Below are 26,516 nucleotides of genomic sequence, written 5' to 3' on the forward strand. Positions count from 1 at the left end.
ACACTTGTAATTCTTTTTTTCATGATTTGAGTGTACAAAAGAGGGGAAAGGCAGAATGAAAAAGGAAAAGGGTGGTAAAGAAGAATAAAAAAATGACTAGGCACTACAGAGTGTGAGAAAATTGTGCTTTATTTCAGTGTAATGAACAGATTAGAATCAAGAAAAGAAGTGGAAAGTGTTCTCTTCTCAACAAAGCTTCAGTGGAAAGTAGTGGATTTGTAGACATCAAAATTGTTTGAAGGACCGGGAGAATGGGAAGAAGAGAATGAGAGTAAGAATGAGATTAAGCACTGAAGATAAAAATACAAGAAATAAAAACAGCCCCTATCCTCCTTAAAGAAGCTTGGCTTTTAAAATTTTGGGGTCCTTTTTTGGCTCCTACACACCCCAATTGAGAAGACAAGCATTATACTATAATATAATAAATATCATATAATATCATATGATATCAATTGTGCATGAGAAATCATGCAAAATATTTCCTTATTAAGTATGTCACACATACAAAAGAAAAATAAGAAGAATAAGCTCATTGATTGCACTAAGTGCTCACCAGTTCTCTTTCTGAAGGTAGATAGCACTTTTCTTCTTTGGAATCGTCTTGTTTCATTGAATTGATGAGCAACTAAGTCACCATTATATTGTTCCTGTCACTATGCAAAATGATGTTTTTTAACTTCACTTTGCATCAGTTCATAAAATTCTCCACCAGTTTTTTTTGAAAATATCTTCCTTGTCATTTCTTGTAATGCAATATTATTCCATCACAATAACACACAATAGTATGTCCAGCAATTTTCCCAACTGATGAGTATCCCTTAAGGTACTTCTACCAAAATGTAGTTTCCTTGCTTCTTTCTTTCAATCAGCTTTCTTTGTTTCCTAAGATCATTGCTGATTCTGCCTTTTTTTGTTTAATTTGAATCAAAATAGAATCAATGATAGCATCTTATTCTGATCATATATAGCTTTCTGTTTTAAATGAATTTCTTTTAAACAACATAGTTTTAGAATGTAGTTTCTAATATCTTCTACTGTTTATATTTTATGGGTAAGTTCATCCATTCACATTCATAGTTATTATTAACTGTGTATTTCCTGCCATTTTATTTTTTCTACTTATCCTTCTCTCTTGCTTTTTACCATATAGTTTCCTCAAAAGTCTGTTTTGCTACTGACCACTGAGTCCCTTAATCTGCCATCCCTTTGCCTTTTTCTGATCCCTTTTGTCTCCTACTTCTTTATTCAATAAAATAGATTCCTATACCCAACTGAGAATGTGCTGTGGTCACTTCTAACTCTCAAAAATCTTATTTCCAGGTTCAAAATCTAATACTAATTTATGGACTTTGGTCATGTCACTTCCACTAAATTTCCTTAACTTTAAAGTAACCTAGATTCAAAGCCTTGTGATGTTACTGTCTGTCTGACCTTGGACATTAATTTCCTTAGATCTCAGTTCTTTTATCTGAAAAGTAAACATAATCTTAAATTCTCTTTCAGCTCAAAATTATAGCCTTATGATCCAGGATAAATGGAAAAAATTAATGGAAATTTTCATGGGAATTAAATATAGTCAGAAATATGTGGATGAAAACTATGCACTTTAAAGGATAGAACATATGTCATCATTAAATTGAAATTTTATTTTTCTCCTTTTCTTCCCTAATTCCTCTGTTAGATGGGATATCATTCAACTGTTTGAGTACTTGCTATGAGCAAAGTACTTTGCGAAGTACTGTAATGAGAAATTCATGACTTTTGCCTCAGAGTTTGCAGCAATGTCATTGAGGAATCAAGATATATACTAATGTAGGTATATGTCTATATGATTACAAATGCATAAATATATATTTATATACAAGCAAATATGTGCTTTATGTATTTAAATGTACATGTAGACAAAACATGAAAATGTGTAGATAAAACCATAGAAATGAATAAATATACAAATATGTGGGAAAGCTAATGCAACCTATAAAAATCGATATATTAGATAAATTCATGTATTTAAAGGTAGTTTTTATAATCATTATTATAGACAAGTTGAACTAAACCTTAAATCATAGTATATATTTAGAAAAGCAAAAGAGGTAGAGTTTGTGAAAGCATGCAGAAAGAAATAAAAATATCATGGGAAGAAGTGTGGAAAAAATAAAAATTGTATTAATAAGAAGTAATAATATTAAGGATCACTTTAAAAACTTGTTGAAGAATTTTAACTTTCTTTTAAGAAGTAAGGGGGGAACACTGGTATAAAAGAATGTAAGCTTTTTGTGATACTTCCTTCCTTCCTTCCTGCCTGCCTTCCTGACTGCCTTCCTACCTTCCTTCCTTCCTACCTTTTTGTTTCTTGTTTTTTTCTATTATACTTAATACACTTGATGCTTAATATTTATTTAGTTTATTGAATTTAATTGTTGAAATATAAAAAATATTTTTAACAATGGAACTCAAGAAAAATATGATTCTTTAGGAAGAGTTATCTAATTTACTATGCAGAATTGATTAGAAGAAGGAGGTAAGAATTTCAAAAAAATTATTGAAATAAAAGATCTAGCCTAGGTTGGTGACAGTGCAATAGAAACAAATGGATAAACACAAAAATACGTATCTCAATTACCCTTTGCTTTAAATCTTAGTCTGGAATTCAAGAAACAAACAAAAAAGAATGATACTCAGGTAATACTCACCTACAAATACTTGCTTGAACATGTACTGGTTGATCATTATTTTGTTACTTGTAAAATAACCTAAACTTAAAAATGTTATCATGCATTTATTATAAAATAAATTCTTTAACATTAACATCAAATAATGAGAAAATGAGGGAAAAGAGATATAGAAAGAAAATGAAAAGCATAGAGACAATAAATGAGACAAAGGAGAACAAACAACCCAGAATCAGACCTAGGGTTTTTGATAAAATCGGTACTGGTGAATGCTATATTTTAGTAGCACTGTCTCCATCTTCTAATCTAAGATACTTTATTACTTTTTTCTGACTCTTAAAACCCCCTTTTATCCCTGTAATAACAGAAGTTTGAACAGTGAAGAAATTTAAGAAGTGATGCTTGATGTACTCTAAAACATTTAAGGTATGTTGGTGGAAGACTTGGGAAAAGAAAATGGTTTTATAACTTTTCTGCAGTGATATTAAGCAGGATATTTGATGACTAGCAGCATAAAATTACAGACTTTGAGTCCCTTAGGAAGCTTCTACCTCCTTTTCTTGCCAGCTTAGAGGTGGCTACGCTCTAAATAATTTCAATTGTGCAGTGATTTTAAAACTGCATGGTATTTGGCTACACCTAGACAGAGTGTCTGACATAGCAGATTTCAGTATTGTCTTATTCTTGCAGTCCCAGAATTTCATTTGCAAATAATTTTGCTATTCTACCTCCTGAAAAACTATATTAAAACATATTGTTTAAGATTTTAACATACACACACACACACACACACACACACACACACACATATATATAATATATATATATATAGTAAATGATGTTGAAATTAAAAAAGATAAATTATTTAGCCCATAAAGAGAGGGACTAATATGGGTTCTTTAATTCATTTTAATACAATTTGAAAAGCATTTATTAAATACCTAATTTTTACTAAGTATTGTGCTAAGTCCAAGGGAGATAGAAATATTAGATAAGACAAGAGCCCTCCCTTCATGGAGTTCTTAGTCTATTAAGGACATTATACACATTCAGAAAGTATTGTGCTGTATAATAAATGTAACTGGAAAATATTACTGATTAAAGACTATATTTCAGAGCACTGATTATATTGTACAAAATGTTTAACAGCCTTAATATCCATTATGTTTTAAATTATCTTAATAAAAATGTTTTTAGATTGCCAAATAAGTAAACAGCGTTTTGTTGGGTTTTGGTTAAGCATAGCAACAGCTCCAAAATAACAATTCAAGTTTAGTTCACGTTGTGACTCTTTTATTTATAAAGATATCTTTCAAAGTCTTATTAAGCTCGTCACTATTTCTATATCAATCAAAATTCAGAAGATAGAGAAAATGTTTTAATAGAAAATGTGAAATAATAATGTTTGAGGATATCATTCTCTTCTTTGCAATCTAAATGGTAGTTTCCCCACTCAATTAAAACATCTCTTTACAAGGACACTGGTAATCTTAAATTTTTTTCGTTCTTTATTGTCTCTTATTCTAATCCATTTTATCTCTACTCAATTGACTGCTTAAACATAGTTACATCAGAGTGACATTGAAAGTGTTCTCAAAATTCATAGTATCATGACTGTAAGAGTCCTTTAAGACTATATGTTCCAATCCTCTCTTTTTACAGATAAGAAAACTCAGTCTCAAAGAGTTTTAAAAAGTTAAATGATTTTCCCAAAAATAAATTTTTGAATCAGGATTTGAACACAGGTCCTCTTCATTTACCTGACTTTTTCTGGTTCTTCATTCTCTGGTAAAATATATGTATACATACACATGCCTAATGCATATACATATTTCATATATGCATATTTCTTATATGTGTTATAAATGTGTGTACATTCATTTCTTTATTCATCTATATCTATCTATCTATCTATCTATCTATCTATCTATCTATCTATCTCTCAACTTTTATCTATCAAAGGCTGGATTTGAAGGCATGTCTTCCCGCTTCCAACTCCAACATTCTACCCACTGTAATCACTTTCCACTTTCTAGCTATGTTACCTTGGATGAGTCAATTAAATCTGATTGCCTTGTATTTAGGGCCACCATTCTGACTCATATCTGTCCACTGGGCCCCAGATGACTCTGGAGGAGAAAGAGAGGCTGATGAATTAGCACTCCCTTAATCAAATCCAATTCATATGCATGTCATGGCATCACCTTCTTGATGACATTATCTTCTTCAGGAATGGAGAAAAATATTATTTGTCTGTCCGTCCAGTTGTCTGGCTGTCTATTTACTTACTTTTCCTCCAAACCAGAAGCAACAAATGGAAATTACACACAGAAAGAAATTTAAACGGTGTTGGGATAAAACATTATAACAAGTAAAGCTGTCCAGAAGTGAAATGTGCTGCCTCAAGAGGGTCTGAATTTCAACTTCATAAAGACTACCTCTATCAAGCAGAGGCTTGATGACTGTTTTTCAGGTCTGGTATGTTAGTATTTCGATTTACACATGTTTTAGACTAGATAAGTTGCTTAACTCCAAAACAGCTCCCAAATTCTGAGATGGTTTTAATACTGGTTAATCCTGGAATGTGTTTTCTCCTTATTTGTCCAACACAGAAGTCCTCATTTTCCATAGACATGGTTCAAGCCCCACCTTTCCATAGGATTCACCAGACTACTAAAGGAGTCCATGATTCAAGAAAAGGTTAAGAACCCCTCTTCTACATGAAACCTCATCCTCTTTCCTCCAACTTATTCTATCCTCTGTCACTATCTTGGATTTTGCTCTTCTTTGCTGGCATGGGTGGGTACAGGGGCTTGATTTGTGATTTCATTAATGAAACATGTCTTGGATCACTAGCTTCCTCTCCCAATTCATATCTGATCAGCAATTTATAGTCTTAGGGTGTTGCTTGGCATCCTTTGAGATTAAATGATTTGTCAAGGTCACCCAGACAATATGCAGCAGGATCAGCATTTGAATCTAAACTTTTTTAACTCTAGGACCTGGTCTATATTCACTACAATATGCTGCTTCTGACCATATTCAACTATGCAGTAATAATTTCACATTTATTCTATACATAATTTTACTTGTACATGCTATCTCCTTGACAGAATTTTAACTCCTAAAACACAAAGATTCTTTATTTGGAGAAGATAGGTGACACAGTGGAAAGGGTGCTGGCCCTGGAGTCAAGAGGATGTGAGTTCAAATTTGACCTCAAACACTTAATAATTATCTAGCTATGTGCCCTTGGGAAAGTCAATTAACCCCACTACCTTGCAAAAACCAAAGAAAAAAGATTCTTTCAATTATGTTTGTTTATTTACCAATTTATGTATATATGTGCTTGTTTTCTTATTCAGCCATTCACTCCTTATCAGTTGTCTATCAATCTCTCTATATGGTTTATTAATTATGTTTCTATCACTAATAGCTAGTTTCTTGCACAAAATATATACTTAATAAATGCTTGGTGATTGATTGATTCTCTGAGACTTTCTTTTTCTTCACTGCCCCTAGATGTGAGTTCTTAAAGTAAATCTTCGACCCCCCCCCCTTGATTTATCCTCCTTTCCCTTGGTTGTGACCTGACATGACCAATTTATTATTCAGTCAACCAACAATCATTTAAGTACTTTTAAATGCCAATTACTATCTTTGATACTAGAGACAGAGAGGAAAAAAATGAAATAGTCCTTACTGTGAAAGTGCTTAACACTTATATGCAGAGAACTTCCACATTTATGAGTCTTTATTTCTTCCAACATGATTATCATCTCCCCTACACTCTCTCTCTCTCTCTCTCACACACACACACACACACACACACACACACACACACACACACACACACACACACACACACACTTCTTGTTAGATATTAATTCTTGAATTCATAAAATGCCAATTGGATCTCTCCACCAATATATTTCATTGGCAAGTGAATCTCAGCATGTCCAAACCCATTATTCTCACCTTTCCATGCACTCAAAAAACCTTCCTTTTGATGGCACAATAGTCTCTCAGGGCTTCTATCTTGAGTCATTTTGCCTCTTTAGTATTTTTTTTAGGTTTTTTACAAGACAGAGGGATTAAGTGACTTTGCAAGGCCACACAACTAGGTAATTGATCATTAAGTGTCTGAAGCTGGATTTGAACTCAGGCACTCCCTGACTCTAGGGCCTGTGCTCTATCCACTGTGCAACCCAGCCACCACCCTCCTTAGTATTTTTAAGAAAGATAAAAGTTTTCCCTTATTCCCCAATCCAGATCTAATACTTTATTCTGTTGTTTCTATTTTAACAATGTTTTTCACATAACTCCTTTTTAATTTTTCCCCAAATTGCCTTATTGCATATCTGGTCTCTTAACTATTCTGCTCTTATGGCATCTAAATGCTATTCCTGGCTCTAATCTATTCTATCTTCAATTTTCACACTACTGATCAAGAAATAATGCTAATCATACCGTAACTCTTCCAGAACTCATCAGTTCCTTCCCACTTCTAAAAGAAAAACAACAATGAAGACAATTAATCTTGAAAGTTAATATCTAGGGGCGGCTAGGTGGCACAGTGGATAAAGCACTGGCCCTGGAGTCAGGAGTACCTGGGTTCAAATCCGGTCTCAGACACTTAATAATTACCTAGCTGTGTGGCCTTGGGCAAGCCACTTAACCCCATTGCCTTGCAAAAAAAAAAAAAAGCTAAAAAAAAAAGTTAATATCTATAGCAAGCTGGCTTCCATCTTCATTTCTAGTCAGATTTTTTACTCCCATTCTGTGGTAGAAGCAAAATTCGTAACCAATTCTTCCCAAGCAAATAAGGCTATTTTTTCTTAAACTATATTTGAACTCAAAGGATTATGGTTTGGGACATTAAAGTGGTTTCTAGGTCACTTCATATTAAATAGCCAGAACAAGAGATATTGGAGCTTCTCCCTCAAATTAGATTAAGTGATTTGCCCAAACTTACACACCTAGTAAGCATTTGAGGTTTGATTCAAATCTAGGGCTTCCTGATTTCTGGCCCCTAGTACCACCCACTTACTTCTACGATGTCATTTATAGTGCTATAGCACTTCTTTCATATAGTTATATAGCCCTATCTGATATTTTCTTGATTCGAAAAATTCTGCCTCTGGCTGATGCATGATAACAATGCATGGTACAGCCTGAAGTCCTCTTGATTCTAGGACTGATGCTCTATCCACATCTATATATTTTATTTTGCTTCTACCACAGTAGGGGAGTAAAAAATAAGAATAGAAATGAATATGGAAATCAGCTTGGTATAGACATTAACTTTCAAGATTAATTGTTTTCATTGTTGTTCTTTTAGAAATGGGAAGGAACTGATGAGTTCTGGAAGAGTTAGGGTATGATTAGCATTATTTCTTGATCAGTAGTGTGAAAATTGAAGACAGAATGGATTAGAGGCAGGAATAGCATTTAGATGCCTGTCTTTGTGTGTGTGTTTGTGTGTGTGTGTGTGTGTGTGACTGATGATCACTTTTTCTTCTTTCTTTCCCTTGAATTGGTATATTTTCATATTTTAATAAAAAAATTCTTCCAGTTACATTCATATAGTCCAGTTTTCTTCCCTGGTTGATCCCCTCTTCTCTTCTCCTTCTCCTTGAAAGATTTAAAAAATTTACATTAACTTGTCATAGAGTATTTCTGATTGACTCCAATTCAGTCAGAAAAATATTAAAAACCTAAAATTTCTACCAAACTGAGCAATCTTAATTTAACATGTTTATTTATCTTTTCATTTTAGTTGCTTGAAGTATCTGACCCAAGAAAAGCAAATCTCAGTTATGGCTTTAAGTCAAATTCAATCTAACCAAACTTCAAGTGAGTCATTCTACTTAGAATGACTTGTTACCTTTTTTGTTATAATATTTCTTAAAAGGCTAGGGAAGGAAGCAGAGATAGATTTGCTGTAATTAAATATCACCATTCAATAGCAATGGTTAAGTGAACACATCAAATTTTCTTATACATATGAGTTGAAAGGGTATAACATACAATACAATACAATAATATTCTGTAGGGAAAAAGGGCTGTCCAAAGTCTGATTGTGAGTACCCATGATGGAGAGACTATGAAAATTTTAATATGTCAGCTATGAATTTTCAGTATCTATGCTAAAATGCATTGCAACTTGACAAACCGGGACGAAACAATCAAAAGACATCTATTTGTCTAACCATCAGTAGATCTTTCTTACTGTGAAAAGCACAGTGGGAAAATAATGACACCATAAACTCAAATATATTAAACTATAGAAATTCACCATCTGTGCATATCAGATCAAACTTTTATAAGATAAATGCTATAGTCCAGAAAATATTATGAGTCAGATGATAAAGTTTTTGCAAATGATATTTTCCTCTGGAAATAGAACAGAGTAGAGTATCATGTGAATTATTAAGTTTAATTCAAATTAGAGAATGAATTATTGAAAAAAATAAGAACATTGAATTTATTAAGTAGTTCCACAGTTTATAGAAGAAATGAAAAGGAGAGAATAATACTTCAAATATACCACACCTGTCTTAACATTGATAAAAGATTAAAGAGCAAGGAAAATTACTTATTTTATTTTATTTAATCAGGTTCTTCTTCTTCTTACTTGGATGTCTCAATAGGCATGTACTTAATGTCTATGGATTGTAAGCAAAATTGGAAAATGGATTGAGAGCTCTGGAAGGTATTACCAAACAGGAAAGACTTTAAGCACAGACCCTCAGGTATACTAAATTTCTGTCATTAAACAAATATTATTAAATGTCTACTATGCCCCAAGAATCATACTAGGCTCCAGAAGTATCACAGCAAAAATAAAAGTATTCTTGTCAATATATTCATAAAAATAAAATAGAAAACATATATATATATATATGTGTATATATATACATATATATATATTTATATATATGAATCTTTTGGTTAGGTGGAAAATAGAATTTGGTCCTGGATATAAAATGAAAGATCAAGATTGAGTCGAATACAAATATTCATGGAAGGGAGCTGTCATGGATGAAAAGATCAAGCAAAAGGTGGGGACTAGGAAAGGGAACATTTTCTTTAGTAGCCTAAGATCTAATCACAAGGATACTGAATGGAACTCTAAGGCATTAGATTGTCATTAAGTTCAAAGAAGCAATGGTCAATAAATATTTATTAAATACTTACTATATGCCAAGTACTTTCCTAAGTGTTGAGATAAAAAGAAATGCAAAAGACAGTTCCTGTTCTCAAAGACTTCACAGTCTAAATAAAGGTGACAAATGTAAACAATTATGTACAAACAAGATTTGTCCTGGAAAAATTTAAGACGACCATTACAGACAATTTATTTTTTAATAAATTTATTTAATTTTTCAAACAAAATGCAAAGATAGTTTTCAACATTCAATTGTTTGGTAAGATTTTAAGTTTCACATTTTTCTTCCTCATTCATTTCCTCCCACCCTCTCTTTGACTGTGAGTAATCTGATAAAGATTATACATGTATAAAAAAATGTTAAACATATTTACATAGTTTTGTTCAAGTTATGAACAAAAAATTATAACAAAAGAAAAATCTTGAAGTGGAAAAAAACATAAAATTTAAAACAAATGTTAAAAATTGAAAATTTTAAGTTTTAGTCTGTATTCAGACTACATGATTCCTTCTCTGAATCTGACTGGAATTTTCCATCACAAGTCCTTTAGAACTGTCCTTGATCATTGTATTCCCAAGAAAAGCAAAATCATCTTAGTTAATCACCTCACAGTGTTGTTAATGTCTTCAACTTTCTTTTGGTTCTGTTCACTTCACTCAGCATTGGTTCTTGCAAATCTTACAGGCTTTTCTGAAGTCCAGTAACACAAGATTTCTTACAGAACATTAGTACCCCATCGCATTCATATACCACAGCCTTTTTAGACATTTCCCCATTGATAGGCCTTTCCTTAATTTCTAATTTTTTGCCACTCCATTAAGAGCACCAATAAACATTGTTTGTTTATGTTTTTTCCTTTTCTTTTGATCTCTTTGTGATACAGAGCTAATAGAGATATTGTTGTGTCAAAGGGTATGCACCATTTTATTTCCAAATTATTCTGTAGAAAGGTTGGCTCTATTCCAACAACATTGCATCATTGTTCCCATTGTCCCACATCCCTTCCAACATTTATCATTTCCCCTTTTTCATGTTGATCAATTTGATAGGTACAAGATGATAACTCAGCTATTTTAATTTGCATTTCTATAATCAATAATGATAGAGCATTGTTTCATATGACTATAGATAGCTTTAATTTCTGTATCTGAGAACTTCTGTTCTATGTATAGCTCTCTGCTTCAAATGTGTTTCTTGAAAACAATAATGTCAGATTCTGTTTTTTAATCCATTCTTCTATCTGCTTCCATTTCGTGGGAGAGTTCAACCCTTTCACATTTATAGCTATGATTATTTTTCATATTACTATATAGTATTCTTATTTTAAGAAAAATTGTATTTATTTTGAGTTTTACAATTTTACCCCCATTCATGCTTCCTTCCCTCCATTCTCCACAGAAGGCATTCTATTAGTTTTTACATTGGTTCTATGTTATACATTGATTTCAGTTGAATGTGATGACAGAGAAATCATATCCTTAAGGAAGAAAAAAAGTATGAGATAGTAAAATTACTTAATAATATAATGTTATTTTAAAAATTTGATGGTAATAATCTTTGGTCTTGTTCAAACTTCATAATTATTTCTCTGGATACAGATGGTATCCTCCATTGCAGAGCACCCAATATTGTCCCTGGTTGTTGCTCTGAAGGCATGAACAAGTCCATCAAACTGTTCATCACCCTCATGTTGCTGTTAGCGTGTACAGTATTTTTCTGGTTCTGCTCATCTCGCTCAGCATCAGTTCATGCAAATCCTTGCAGGCTTCCCTGAATTCCCATCCCTCCTAGTTTCTAAAATAACAATAATATTCCATGGCATACATATACCACAGTTTGTTAAGCCATTCCCCAATTGAAGGACATTCACTTAATTTCCAAATTTTGCCACCACAAACAGGGTTGCTATAAATATTTTTGTACAAGTGATGCTTTTACCCTTTTTCATAATAAAGATTTGTAGGCGATTGTTTTGGCTTAAAGAAAAGCAAATTAGCACCAAAAATGTTGGGCTTCTCATAGATGGTAACCTGAAGAGAGAATCATCGAAGGAAATTAAATTAAGAAAATATCCTTCATTAAATACATTTAGAAGAAATGTTGTCTTTGTCTTTTATTCTTGAAGAAGACTATCAAATCAGGGAGGTGATACCATGACATAAATGTGAATAGGAATTGAGTAAGGGGTTGCTAAGCTAGGATCCCAGTCTCACTTTCTTCTCTGGAGACATCTAGGTCCTGTGGCCAGATATGTATCAGGATAACTAGAAATGACACTGGATGCCAAACAACAAGTAAAAAACTATATTAATTCATCTCTCTAGGTAACCATCTGAATTACCAATGCCCAACACAATGGATTGAGATGCTTCTAATAACACTTTTTCCAAACTAAAAAAGGAAGTTACTGGTATATGGAAAGTACTTAATAATTATTTTTTATTCTATGACTAATAAGTCATTTAGAAGCTTATTATTATTGTTCTTGTGAATGATGATGATGATGTCTATGATTATGATGATCACAGTGGTGGTGATGTTGCTTTAAATTTCAAGGAGTATTTTCTGTCACAACTCAGAATGACTTTTCTTCGCTTTTAGAAGAAATTTTCTTTAACGGGTATATGGCATAAAGAAATTGATGAAATCACAGGTCTCTTAAATACAAGAGTAAAAATTAGAATATTTGAAGTACTAATATAATACTGCCACTAATTCACCATATAGTGAACATGAATATTGAGTAGTTGTTTTGTAATATTCATGTTGTTTTATCAAATTCTTCTTTATGACTCCCTCTTGCCTTAAACGCATTTGTTATCCATCATTTTTACTACTCTATGCATCAGAAAACCTTGAGTACAGGGAGAGGGGTCTTAACTGTTACATGGAAATAGATTGAGAGAAGTGAAATATTATAGTGGGCCTAACATATGTCTTAACATGACTCATGAAGGTTTGAGAAATATAAAAATCATCTCCTAGAAAATATATGGCTCACAAATCAGTATATTAAGTAGGCCAGCTTTATTTAAAGGAAATACTCATAAAATAAAAGACAAAGAGGAAATTGTTAAAAATAAACCTTGTCTAACTCTTGTCATACCTAGGTGGTATGAGGCAGTGCCTCATTGGGAATTGTGAAGGAAGGTTTCTCAGGCATATAAGACTTACATAATCTCAAGAGTTTTTAAAGAGTTCTTACCTGTGTCAATCCGGATGACCAAACATGGAGAGGTAGGGCCGTGGCTAAAGGATATGGATCAAGAGGCAGTTGCTCAAATGGTAGTAGGAAATGAGAGTGGGGTGATTTAAGACTCTTGAAGAATTTGAGATTAGGGAAACCATTCCTCAGACAGAGTGATTCAATTTCCACGTATGCGATTTTTGCACTTCTCTGTGACTTCTTCATTTGAGTGATAATATCAAGGAACATACTGTATTGTCTATATAAAGAGCTGATTTTAAAGCTAGAAATATCTTGTTTTAACTCATGCCTTGGTCATAAACTGGCTGTATGATTCTGGGCAAGATAATTAACCTCTCAGTGCTCTTTGTTGTTATTGCTATGTCACGTTGACTCTTTGGAATCCCATATTGGCTTTTCTTGGCAAAGGTACTAACTTGTCTTGCCATTTCCTACTCCAGCTCATTGGTAGAATTTAAAGAATTCTAAATTTCTTAGTCTATAGTATTAATGAAATAAAGGTAATAAAGTCACCTTGAATAGTCTTAACATATTTCATAAGGCTGAACGAGTAATTCAATTAGATTAATGAACTCCAGGTGAAGAACAATTTCTACCTATGAGTCTGATATATCCTTATCAATTTGTGCTTTAAAAGAGTGTGATCAAACACTAGGGAAGCTGAGTTGTGAAGTAGATAAGGTCCTGGTCCTGAATTCAAGAAGGCATTTTCCTGAATTCAAATTCTGGTCTTAGACCAACTGTGTGATCCTGGCTAGTCACTTAATCCTGTTTGCTTCTGTTTCCTTATCTGGATTTCTACCACAGATTGAGCACAAATAGTCCATGTGAACATTTGGGATGTATTCTCTAAGTTTTCACATCTTGTATTTCTTTTGAGCTGCTTTTGTTCTGAATTGGTCATGGAGCACAGTATTTTCTCTGATGAAGGTAGTACAACATATTAGGTGGTCCTGACCTTGAGAATATCCTCACATCACTTTTTCTGATGTGCATATGAGTGCTTGCTTTGCACAATTTTCCATAAAAAATAGTCTTTTTGGCAAGCTTACATTTGGCATCTGAACAATATGGCCAGCCCATTGATGTTGTGTTCTCTGTAGAAAAGTTTGAATGTTTCTCAGATTACTTTGAGAAAGGATTTGAGTTTCTAGTATCTTATACTGCACAGTGATTTTCTGAATCTTCCTAAGACAATTTTAATGGAAACAATTTAGTTTCCTGGCATGGAGGTGGTAGACTGTCCAGGTTTCACAGAGATACAGTGATGATGTCAGCACAATGACTCTGTAAACTTTTCTCTCCAATACTTTCTTTCAGTCTCCCAAACATTAAGCTAGCTCTGGAAAATGCCATTATCTCATTATCAATATGAATATCACTGGAAAGAGTATTAACAGGACTTCCAGTCAAGATTGCAGAGAGAAGCCAGGTACTGTGCTAAGGACTCCTGCCTTTCCCTACTAAATAGGATGAAACAAACCTCTTAACAGAAATTTGATCAACAAAACCCAGGAAACAAGCTAGAAGAAGAACATCTACAAACAAGGTCTGTCTTCAGGGATTGTGGGTGAGCCAGGGGCAGAGAGGCAGCAGGGGCAGGGTGAGAACTGGAGTAACCTAACACTAGCCATGGATTTGTTGACTGTAAGAGCTGCAGTCTGGGGAGCTCCATTGGGGCTGAATGATGAGTTCCAGCACAGAGATTTGCAGAGTGTGTCTGGGCATCAATCTGCTGGGCTTAGATGATCAGGGGGACTGTGTGGACAACAGAGCCCCCTCAGCTGAATAGGAAAAGTAATTTCCTTGCCCCAGGGCCCAGCCCACATTGTTCAAGGTTAAAGGTATGCAGCAGACCCATCCATCCTCTCCAGGACAAGGGAGAGGGCTTCAAATAAAGGTCACAGACACTCCAGAGAAAGTAACCAACACCCTCTACTGGATGGACCACTTAGAGTTACTAAGTCCAGTGAGCAAAGCCTCTTAGTATCTCAAAACCAAAGCTCTGTGAGCTAGCCCCAACCCCCCAAAAAATCAAGATCTATGGAAAATGAAGAAAAGTCAGTGGAAAGGGAGGGGTCCATAGAAAACTGTCTTGGAGGTAAAGACCCTAATCCATAGAGATTTAGAACCTTTGAGGAGAATAAGATTTGGTCTTCAACACAGAAAGACTTCTTTGAAGAAATAAGGAAGGAGTTTAAAAATCAATGGGAATATTTGGGAGAGAATATTATCACCTTGCAACAAAAAGCAAATCCTTGGATAATGTAATTGGACAAATGCAAAAAGAAAATAATTCTCTCAAAATCTCAATTGGACAATGGAAAACTCCTTCAAAAATAGAATTGACCAATTGGAAAAGTAGTTGAAAAAGGTAAATGAAGAAAATTCTTCTCTAAAAATAGAATAGAGTCTATTGAAACTAATGATTCAGGAGACAAAAACAATCTCTTAGTTAAACCAAAAAAAAATCAAAATGAAAGAAGAAAATGTACATACCTCTGGGGCAAGACTACTGATCTCAAGAATAGAACAAGAAGAAACAAATTAAAAATCATTAGGCTTCCTGAAAAATAGTGGAGAGAAAAAAAATCCTGGACTTAATATTACAGGATTTAGTGATGTAAAACAGCCCTGATATCATGGAACCAGAAGGCAAAATAGCTGTTGAGAGAATACCTAGATCCCAAAATGGGGATCCCAAATTAAAACACCAAGGAATATTCTGGCCAATTTCAGAACTATCAGATGAAAGAGAAAATCCTGCAAGCAACCAGAAAGAAACAATTTAGATACCAAGGAGCCACAGCAAGGATTACACATGACCAGGCTACATCAACATTAGGGGATTGAAGGACCTGGAATGTGATATTCAGAAGAGCAAGGGAGTTTGGAATGCAAACAAAAATTCACTATCTGGAAAAACTGAGTCTTCTCTTCCAGGGGAAAAGATGGACACTTAATGAAATAGGAGACTTCCAACTTTTCCTGATGAAAAGACTGGAGATAAAAAGAAAATCTGGACTTCAAACAGGAGACTCAAGAAACATGAAAAAGGAAAAAAAAAGGTAGAGAGATACAAAATGAACAGCTGTCCAATAAAATGAAATTGGCTATAGCCCCACCTGGGAGAAAGACTTTCATAATTCTTGTTACTCTATTAGAGAGAATATACTTACTCAGAAATGATGGAAACTCATAATTTTTCTATGACTCAGATAGAATGATTTAAAAACTATATCTCCTTAAAAATGGTGGACAGTAAAGAGATGGGAGGGTAGAGGAATTTGAATGTGGTAAATGACATTACATAAAGAAGTACAGAGCACCTATTATCATAGAGGGGAAGAATGGAGGAGGTGAGAACTACCTGAATCTTACTCTCATCAGACTTGGCTTAAAGTTAATACACACGCACACACACACACACACACACACACACACACACACACAGACACACACACATACACAGACACTCAGTTAAATTAAGAAAAATATCATACCTTTCAAGTATTGTGAGGGGAGGGGGGGAGAGGAAGAGAAAAACTAACAGAAATGAAAAAAGGAAGAAGTCACAAAGGGAAAAGGAGGAAAAAAAGTGAGAGGGGTTGGGTATAAGGGGGCAAACACACTGAGGTGGTGGTATTCAGAAAGAAAATATTGAGGAATCTGAATAAAATGAAAAAGGGGCTAAATATAAAGAGAGGGGAAGATAGCATTAGGGCTATAAAGAGTTAGTAATTATGAATTTGAATGTGAATGGGATGAACTCTCCCATAAAATGTAAGCAAATAGCAGAGTGGATTAAAAAGCAGAATACAATATTATGCTGCTTACAACAAACTCATTTGCAGTATATATATATATATATATATATATATATTGAGAGAGAGAGAGAAAGAGAAGGTAAAAAGTTGGAGCAAAATATATTTTGCTCCATCCAAAGTGAAAAAAGGAGGGGTAACAATCTTTATCTCATAAAAAGCAGCTTCAAAAATAGATCTCACTAAAAGAGATAGGTAGGGAAAGTATATCCTCCTAAAAGGTACCATAGACAATACAGCAATTTCCTTACTAAATATATATTTACCAAGTGGTATATTATCCAAATTCTTAGATTTTTAGAGGATATTGAATGGGGACAGAAAGGAATATACTGGGGCAGCTAGGTGGCTCAGAGTATAAGGCCCTGGAAATAGGAAGAGCTGGGTTTAAATTTGGCCTCAGAAACTTAATAATCACCTAGCTGTGTGACTTTGGGCAAACAAGGTCTGTCTCCAGGGATTGTGGGTGAGCCAGGGGCAGAGAGCCAGCAGGTCTCTTTGCCTTGCAAAGAAAAAAAAGATGTAAAAAAAAAGAGAGGAATATATTCTTTTCTGCACTACATGGCACGTACACAAAAATTGACCACATACTATGACATAAAAACCTAATAAATGCAGAAAGGCAGAAATAGTGAATACAACCTTCTCAGATCATACTGCAATTAAAATTACATGCAATAATGGCTGGTGGAAAATTAGGCCTATAACTAGTTTGAAACTAAATAACCCCATTTTAAAGAATGTGTGAGGGGTGGCTAGGTGGCACAGTGGATAAAGCACCAGCTCTGGAGTCAGGAGTACCTGGGTTCAAATCTGGTCTCAGAAACTTAATAATTACCTAGCTGTGTGACTTTGTGCAAGCCACCTAACCCCATTTGCCTTGCAAAAAACTGAAATAAAAAATGAGTGAATCAAAAAGCAAATTCTAGAAAGAATTAAGATTTCATCCTATACAGTGAAAATAAAAAGCCAACATACTAAAACTTATGGGATACAAACAAGGATGTTGTCAGGGGATATATTACATCTTTAAATACTCACATAAATAAATTAGAGAAAGAGGAAATCAACAAATGAAACATGCAACTAAAAAAATAAGCAAAAGAAGAAATGAAGAAAAACCCAATTAAATATCAAATTAGAAATTCTAAAAATTAAAGGAAAAATTAATAAAATTGAAAACAAGGAAATGATTGAACTAATAAATAAAAACAAGATTTGGTTTAATGAAAAAAATAAAATTGATAAATCTCAGGTGAATTTGATTTAAATAAAGAAATAAGAAAAGCAAGTTCTTAGTATAATAAATGCAAAAGGTGAACTCACCACCAATAGGGAAGAAATTAAAGTAATAATTCAGAGTTGTTTTGTCCAAATGTATACTGATAAAGTTGATAATCTATGTGAAAGGGATGAATATTTACAAAAATAGAAGTCATCCAGGTTAAATGAAGAGGAAATTAAGTACTTAAATAACTATCTTAGAAAAAAAAAATTCAACAAGCCATTATTGAACTCCCTAAGAAAAAATCTCCAACATCAGATGGATTCACAAGAGAATTCCATCAAACATTTCAGGAACAATTGGTTCCAATTCTATAGAAACTCTTTGGAGAAATAGGTGAAGACAGAATTCTACCTAACTCTTTCTATGACAATAATATGGTGCTGATATCTAAACCCGAAAGAGTCAAAATAGAGAAAGAAATTCAAAGGTCTATCTCCCTTATGAATATAGATGCAAAAATCTTAAATAAAATCTTAGTGAAATGGTTACAGTACTTTATCACTAGGGTAATATACTATAAACAATTTAGATTTATCCCAGGAATGCAGGGTTGGTTCAATAGTAGGAAAACTCTTAGGATAGCTAACTATATCTACAGTAACGCTATCAGAAATCATATGATTATATCAATAGATGCTGAAAAAGCCTTTGAAAAAATATAGCACCCATTTCTACTAAAACTCAAGAGTGAGTATGAATAAATGGACTGTTCCTTAGAATTATAAGCATTATTTATCTGAAACCATCAATGAGCATTTTACACAATGCAGATAATCTAGAAACATTCCCAGTAAGATCAGGGTGGAAACAAGTATGCCCATTAATACTACTACCATGCAATATAGTGTTAATAAATGTCAACTTCAGCAATAAGAGAAGAAAAAGAAATCGGAGGATTTAGAATTGGGAAGAAAGAGACAAAATTCTCACTCTTTGCAGATGACATGATGGTATTCCTAGAGAATCCTAAAAAAAATCATCTAAAAATGTACTAGAAATAATTAGCAACTTTAGCAATGTTGCATGATTTAAAATAAAGCCTCATAAATCCTCAATATTTCTATATATGACTAGCAAGATACAGCAGAAAGAGCCAGAAAGAGCAATCCCATTCAAGGTCACATCAGACAATATACTTGGGAGTCTAGCTGCTAAGGCAGACTCAGAGACTTTATGAAAACAATTACAAAATACTTCTCACACAAATAAAATCAGATTTAAATGACTGGGCAAATATCAACTGCTCATGGCAAGCCTGAGCTAATATAATAAAATTACAATTCTACCTAAATTAAACTACTTATTTAGTGCCCTGCCAATCAAAATTCCAAAAAAATACTTTAATGAGTTATAAAAATTGTAAATAAATGCATATGGAGAAATAAAATGACAAAAATTTCCAGGCATTTAATGAAAAAAAAAGTGCAAAAGATGGCTTAGCCCTACAAGATCTAAAATTATATTTTAAAGAATCAGTCATCAAAACTGTCTGATATTTTCTGAGAAATAGAGTGGTGGATCAGTGGATTAAACTAGGTGCAAAAGAGCTAGCATGAAATTATAGTAATTTGTTGTTTGATGTACCCAAAGAGTTCAGCTTTTGGGATAAAACCTCTCTTGTCAATAAAAAATCTTGGGAAAATTGGAAGTTTGTATGACAGAAATTTTTATTAGACCAACAACTCACACTCTATATAAAAGATGAAATCAAAATGTATACAGGATTTACATGCAAAAGGCAATATTATAAGCAAACTAGGAGATCAAGGAATAGTTTACCTCTCATATCTATGGTAAGGGAAGCAGTTCATGACCAAGGAAGAGATGGAGAACATCATTAAAAACAAAAGAGATAATTTTGATTTTATTAAATTAAAAGGCTTTTGCATAGACAAAACCACTTTAACCAAGATCCAAAGAAATGTAGTAAATTGGGAAACATTTTTACAAATAGTATTTCTGACAAAGGACTCATTTCTAATATATAGAGAACTGAGTCAAATTTGTAAAATAATTCATTCTTCAATTGACAAATGGTCAAAGGATATGTGGAGGCAAGGTACAGATGAGGGAATCAAAGAGATCCATAGTCATAAGAAAAACTTCTCTAAATCATTATTTATTAGAGAAATACTAATTAAAACATTTCTGAGGTACCACCTCATATCTTGCAGACTGGCCAATATGACCAGAAGGGTCAATGATCAATGTTGGAAGGGATGTAAGAAATCTGGGACACTAATATATTGTTGGTGGAGCTGTGAACTCATCCAACCTTTCTGGAGAGCAATTTAGAATTATGCCCAAAGGGCAAGGAAAACAAATGTGCATACCCTTTGATCCAGCAATACCACTACTGGGTCTATACCCTGAAGTGTTCATGAAAAATGGTAAAAACATCACTTGTACAAAAATATTCATAGCAGTTTTATTTGTGATTGTAAAGAATTGGAATTTGAGTGAATGTCCATCAATTGGGGAATGGTTGAACAAATTCAAATTGTGATATATGTATGTTATGGAACTCTATTGTATTTTTAGAAACCAGGAGGGATGGGATTTAGAGAAGCCTGGAATGATTTGCATGAGCTGATGCTGAGTGAGATGAACAGAACTAGAAGAACATTGTACACTATTAGAGCAACATGGGTTGGTGATCAATCTTAATGGACTTAGTCATTCCATCAGTACAACAGTGGGGGACAATTTAGGGGTATCTGTGATGGAGAATGCCATCTGAGTCCAGAGAAAGAATTGTGGAGTTTGAACAAAGACTATTAGCTTTAATTTGGGAAAAAACCTGTCATCTTATTATGTAATTTTGTTATTTCTTATATATTATTTTTTTTCTTAATGATATGATTTCTCTCTCAACACATTCAATTTAGATCGATGTATAGCATGGAAACAATGTAAACACTGGAGGGAAGCAAGATTAAGGGGAAAATTGTAAAATTCAAAAAATAAATAAATTAAATTAAAAGAGTGCTGTCCAGGTAAGTGAACTTACCCACAATATTAAAAACGTCTATATTTGCTTTCATCTAAGTGATGATTCCACATATTGATGGTGTAGTACTGGATGATGGAGCTCTTTTATTTTCTTGGTGTTAATTGTTAGATCAAAATTAGCACAATCAGTGGAGAATTGATCCATCCTCTCTTTTATATCCCAGTTTCAGAAATTTTGTTGCTTGCACAATTATGTACAAACAGTTCAGTCCATTAGTGACAATGAAATTATGAGAGGAGAGAGCATCGTCCATTATCCCCAACCCTTGCAAGCATACCATCATGAAATACTGTATAGATAAACTTCCCCATGCACCCAAATTTTGCCATAATTTTCCATAATCATTTGTGATCAGCAGTATCAAAGTCCTTGATCAGATCTACAAATGTTGTACACATACCTGATTTCTAGTTCCATCATTTTTTCTGGAATTGTTTGGTGGAAAACATCATTTTAACAATTCCTTGACCCTTTCTATAGTCAACCCAGATCTCAGGTAGACGACTGTATTTTAGGGAAAAGATCTGTCTATTAAGGACTCTGAAAATATTTTTGTCAGCAATAATTATGAGAGAATTTCTCCTGTGATTTTCACAAGACTATGTATTCCCTTTGCCTTTATATAGTTGGATGATGGGGGTGTCCTTGAATACCTGGAAATAAACCTCCTCCTCTCATAAAACCCAGAAAATTTCAGTCAGTTTTTATATGAGCAATGGACCCCACATCATGTAAATTTCATATAGAATAGATTTGGCACCAGGTGCTTTGCCACCAGATAGGAACCTAATAACATTCAAAAACCTCTTTTTTTTTTTTTTGGTTGAAACTTCAGTTTGTGAGGGATAAACCTCAGGTAAGTGGTCAGTGGCTTCAGCATTGATTCATGATGGTTGTTTGACTACACTATGGGAGTGTGCAGTACATTTCTCTAGGCTCATATTCTTTTTACTAATCAATGTGACGCCATCAGCACTGTGTAACTGAGATGTGTCATAGGTCTTTGACCCATGAATAGTCTTTTAGGCATCCTAAAGTTATTTTGGATTGCTACTATCAGCATAAAATTTAATATCTTCTGCCTTCTTACTGAGCCAAGAATCCTATATCTCTCCAAGCTTTATTTGTATTTTTATTTTGATAGAATTTAATGCTGCCTTATTAGAGATAAATCAATTATGCTGCAGGTAACCCCTGTGTATTCTCAGTTTTTGATTTAGCGAGTTCTAAGTTTTCCCATCATTTTCATCAAATCAGTTTTGATGTTTGTGAGTATTCTGACCCAGATGAACAAATATAATGCTATATACCAAATCTCTGAAAGCTGCCCATTCCTTTTCTGGTTCACTGTTGCCAATTTTATTTTGGTTCAGCTTCCCTCCAGGTTAAGCAACAAACGGTTCCCACTTGGAGAAATGTTCTCATTTATTGACAATAAATTTTGTGACCTCTTCTTTGGTTGAATGTAAATATTTAGCCTGGAAAGGATATATCTATGATCAGTTCAGCATTTTGTACCTAACATTGCTACATATTGCCTTCAGTGCTCTAACATTATTTCTCTCTTCTCCTTACAATGAAATAGTCTATTAAATGCCCATATTTGTTGCAACAGTATGTCCACAAAGTTCTATTGTGTTTCGCTGAATGGAAGATAATGTTGGTAGTGAGAAAGTCATAAGATGCACAAATTTTCAGTAGTAGATGACCATTGCTATTATTGTTTCCAACTGCATTCCTCCCAAGGACTCCCTGCCATGTCTGGCAGTCTAAACCTATTCTACTATGAAAATCACCCAGAATTATAAGCTTATCTTCTTTTGGGTACATTGATGATAAGGTCCTCCAGGTCTTCATAAAATTTTTCTTTGACATCATCAAGGTTTGTCATGGTGGGAGCATAGACATTGATGATGGTGGCATTTTCCTGTGAGTGACAATCACATTGTCATGAGCCTGTCTTTCACGCCTTTTGGTTGGTATACAAACAAGTTAACTAGATTAGTTTTGATTGCAAAACCTACACAGGCTTCATAGCATTCCCCTTAATTGCAGACACTCCAGTAAAAAAAAAATGGTCCTTTAAATCAAACTTCAGTTAGTTGGCTTTCATTTACCAGCATTTTTTCACTCAGGGCTGCTATTTGGATATGATACCTGCTGAGTTCTCTCACAGCAAGAGTTGTATTTCTTCCAGATCCACTGAATTTTTGGCTGTCTATAAGTGTTCATACATTCCATGTACTGATGATAAGTGGAATCATTTTTGCTGATGTTCTTGATTTTTTTGTGTGTGTACTTCAGTTACAGAGTGGGATCCCTATTTGTTGCAATAATCAGACCTATACTAAGTAAGAAGACAATTTTAGTGCATTTTTTCTATTCCTTTCTTCTTACCTTGATGCAAGCATTTTGATCTTTACAAGATGGCTCAGATATTCAAAGGGACTGAGGAAACCCACTGTTGCTTCCAGTGAGAAGCCTGTGGCCTGGGCCATATAGTTTTGATTACAATTTCCATTGTATCCATACCTGCTGCCTTGTCACTGAACTCTGAAATAGGCAAAAATTGGAAAATGTATGAGTGACATTTTTTGATCTACATGTAAATTGGATTTAAATAAGGCAGAGTTGCATGAAGTCATCAGCCTCACTCTTTTATCGGAAGTCATCACAGTCTAGTGACAGGACACCATCTAGACAACTGTTGATGGTTTAAGATGCAGTGGATGAGCTTAGTGTCTCTGATGTATAATCAAACTCTCAGCACCCCTCAACACCTGCTTTGGCTGCCTTCATGGTTATTGGAACAAATTGGTCTCATTTGCCCGTTGCACCAGGGCAAGACTTTACATGCTTTGGAAAATCTGTTTCAGCATATTTATTGAAATAGTTTACTGGAGTGTGACAACTATGCATATTACAGATTTTTGAAGCCAAAAGTGAGAGTTAAGTGGGTCATATGGACACAAAAGTTGGATAATGGCCCTGAAAAGGGCTACTAGAGGTACAAATCCTTGCTGATCATACTATATATCCTGTAGAAATAACTGACTGGAAGAATTGGAATTTCAGTTTAACTCTTACTTCTGAAGCTTACTTTGTCTGTGATCTTGAATATGTCCCTGGTGTTTTGTTTCTACATCAATAAAATGAAGAAATTGAGGTAGTAGCTTTTTGAAATTCTTTCTAGTTTTACATATAAGAATGAATGATCCAAGAATAGTACATGATGAGCAATAGTAGAGTGAGAGATAACTGATGATAAATCACCAATATGTTCTATCTCGTCCCATCCCCATAATCAAGTGAACTTTTATTTTATTTTAATCTAAACTAAGTTTCCACATCCTTTGAGATCATATCCCAACAATGATATCTTGACTGCTATATACACCTATTTCTGCTTTGAACTTTCCTAATTGTTTTCTTTCCCCATTAGAATGATTTCATTGAGGGCAGGGGAAGTTCTTCTATCGTATATTTATGTCCTCAGATTTTAGCTCAGAGGTTGACATGTGGTACTCATTTAATAACATTTTTATCATCCATCCCTTTATGTCAGCAAAAAGTTAAAAAGGTACTCAATATATTGGATGCCACAATAAATAGCTAAAATGAAATGATATGAGCAAGTATCTTAAAGGATAGTCCAAATTGATTGAGGCATTGTCATCTGCATTATGGGAGGGTCTCTCAGACTTCTCCTTAGGATATATGATTAAAGAAAAATCTCAGATTAGTTTGTTGGATCTTCTTAAATGATGCCACGAACAAGGAATAGTCATAGAGAGGATAATTCTTTTGATTTTGTTAAGACAGTTCATTCATCATTTTCCTCACTAGGTAAGTCAGGGAAAATCAAGATATTAGTCATCCAGTAACACAAATTGAAAATAGTTTTCTTTAATAGAATGGAAGCAAATTTTATACATACATATATATATATATATATATATACACATATGTATGTATGTATGTATATACCTTTAGGGAAGTGGTGTCTGGGGTCCAGATAACAATGACAAAGAACAAGAAATGAGATATTAGTAGTTCCTTTCTTTTGCACCTAGCATGCCTCATTATTTCTTTTACTATGTTCTCACTTTTTTCTGCATATTGAGATAACTAACTTAACTATTCTACTACTAAGCTATTCTACTATGAAAATCACCCAGAATTATAAGCTTATCTTCTTTTGGGTACATTGATGATAAGGTCCTCCAGGTCTTCATAAAATTTTTCTTTGACATCATCAAGGTTTGTCATGGTGGGAGCATAGACATTGATGATGGTGGCATTATATTTGTTCATCTGGGTCAGAATACTCACAAACATCAAAACTGATTTGATGAAAATGATGGGAAAACTTAGAACTCGCTAAATCAAAAACTGAGAATACACAGGGGTTACCTGCAGCATAATTGATTTATCTCTAACTAACTTAACTAACTTAACGTTTATGAAGACTATAATGAGGAAAGAGTTCTGTTGGTTTTGATTAGATGCTAATAAAGTTTCTATAGTTCATCAGATTCCTTCCCCTTTTGAAAGAACTTTGGAATTTACAAACAGATTTTCTACCAATATTTTTGTGAGCTGTTAGGTAAAATTAAGTCTTAGAGTTAGGGCTAGATCCAAGATTTAAGTAGAATCCTATTTTCTTCAGATTCAAATTCCATTGTTCTTATTGTCCCAAAATACTATCACTGCTAAGCCATATAAATTAAGTAAATTAGGCTATATTTTGTAAATCATGATGATTTAATATTGCTTATTTGGATAATGTTGATAATTTACCTAGTTCTCTATTTCATGAAACTTTGTTCCTAGATCTTTTATTTCTTTCCTACCTATATTCAAATATCTACTTCTAAAGTGGCAATTTAAAAATTATTAACCTTTTATCCTTTTCGATTCCTTCAAATTCAAATGAATTTAACATGGATGGACTTGAAATTCAAATATTCACGGGGATAAAAGTGCAATTATTTTAAATTCAAAGAAAATTGCATGTATATGTTTGTGTCAGCACATATTTTGGACCTTGTTCTATCCCTATAGAGTATAATTTTACATAGAACATTTGGCTATCTATGCCATATAAGGTATTTTAATTATTGAAGCACTAAATGATTTGTATTATTTATTAAAATATAGTATTGCCTTATATATATTTAAATGCAATTAATTTTCACTTTAAATATCTATGATAACTAAGGTAATATATAAGGGAAAGGAAGGAGGCAAAAATGGAATGAGAGAGGGAAGACAAAAGGAATAAAGAAAGGAAGGAGAGAAGGAAGAAGAGAAGATAGGAAAGAAGAAAAAAGAGGAGG

At 33.6% G+C, this 26,516-nt stretch overlaps 1 long non-coding RNA gene across 1 annotated transcript; it reads left to right on the forward strand.

Moving 5' to 3' along the window:
• Window positions 1–1,688: 1,688 nt before the first annotated feature.
• LOC141511092 (uncharacterized) lies at window positions 1,689–21,154 on the forward strand. Its single transcript, XR_012475263.1, has 5 exons — window positions 1,689–1,812; window positions 3,040–3,098; window positions 4,978–5,150; window positions 9,293–9,427; window positions 21,053–21,154. It is a non-coding gene; the product is annotated as an uncharacterized LOC141511092 (long non-coding RNA).
• The last annotated feature ends 5,362 nt before the right edge of the window (window positions 21,155–26,516 follow it).

The sequence above is a fragment of the Macrotis lagotis genome, chromosome 2, assembly GCF_037893015.1.
Source record: "Macrotis lagotis isolate mMagLag1 chromosome 2, bilby.v1.9.chrom.fasta, whole genome shotgun sequence".
Lineage (NCBI taxonomy): Eukaryota > Metazoa > Chordata > Mammalia > Peramelemorphia > Peramelidae > Macrotis > Macrotis lagotis.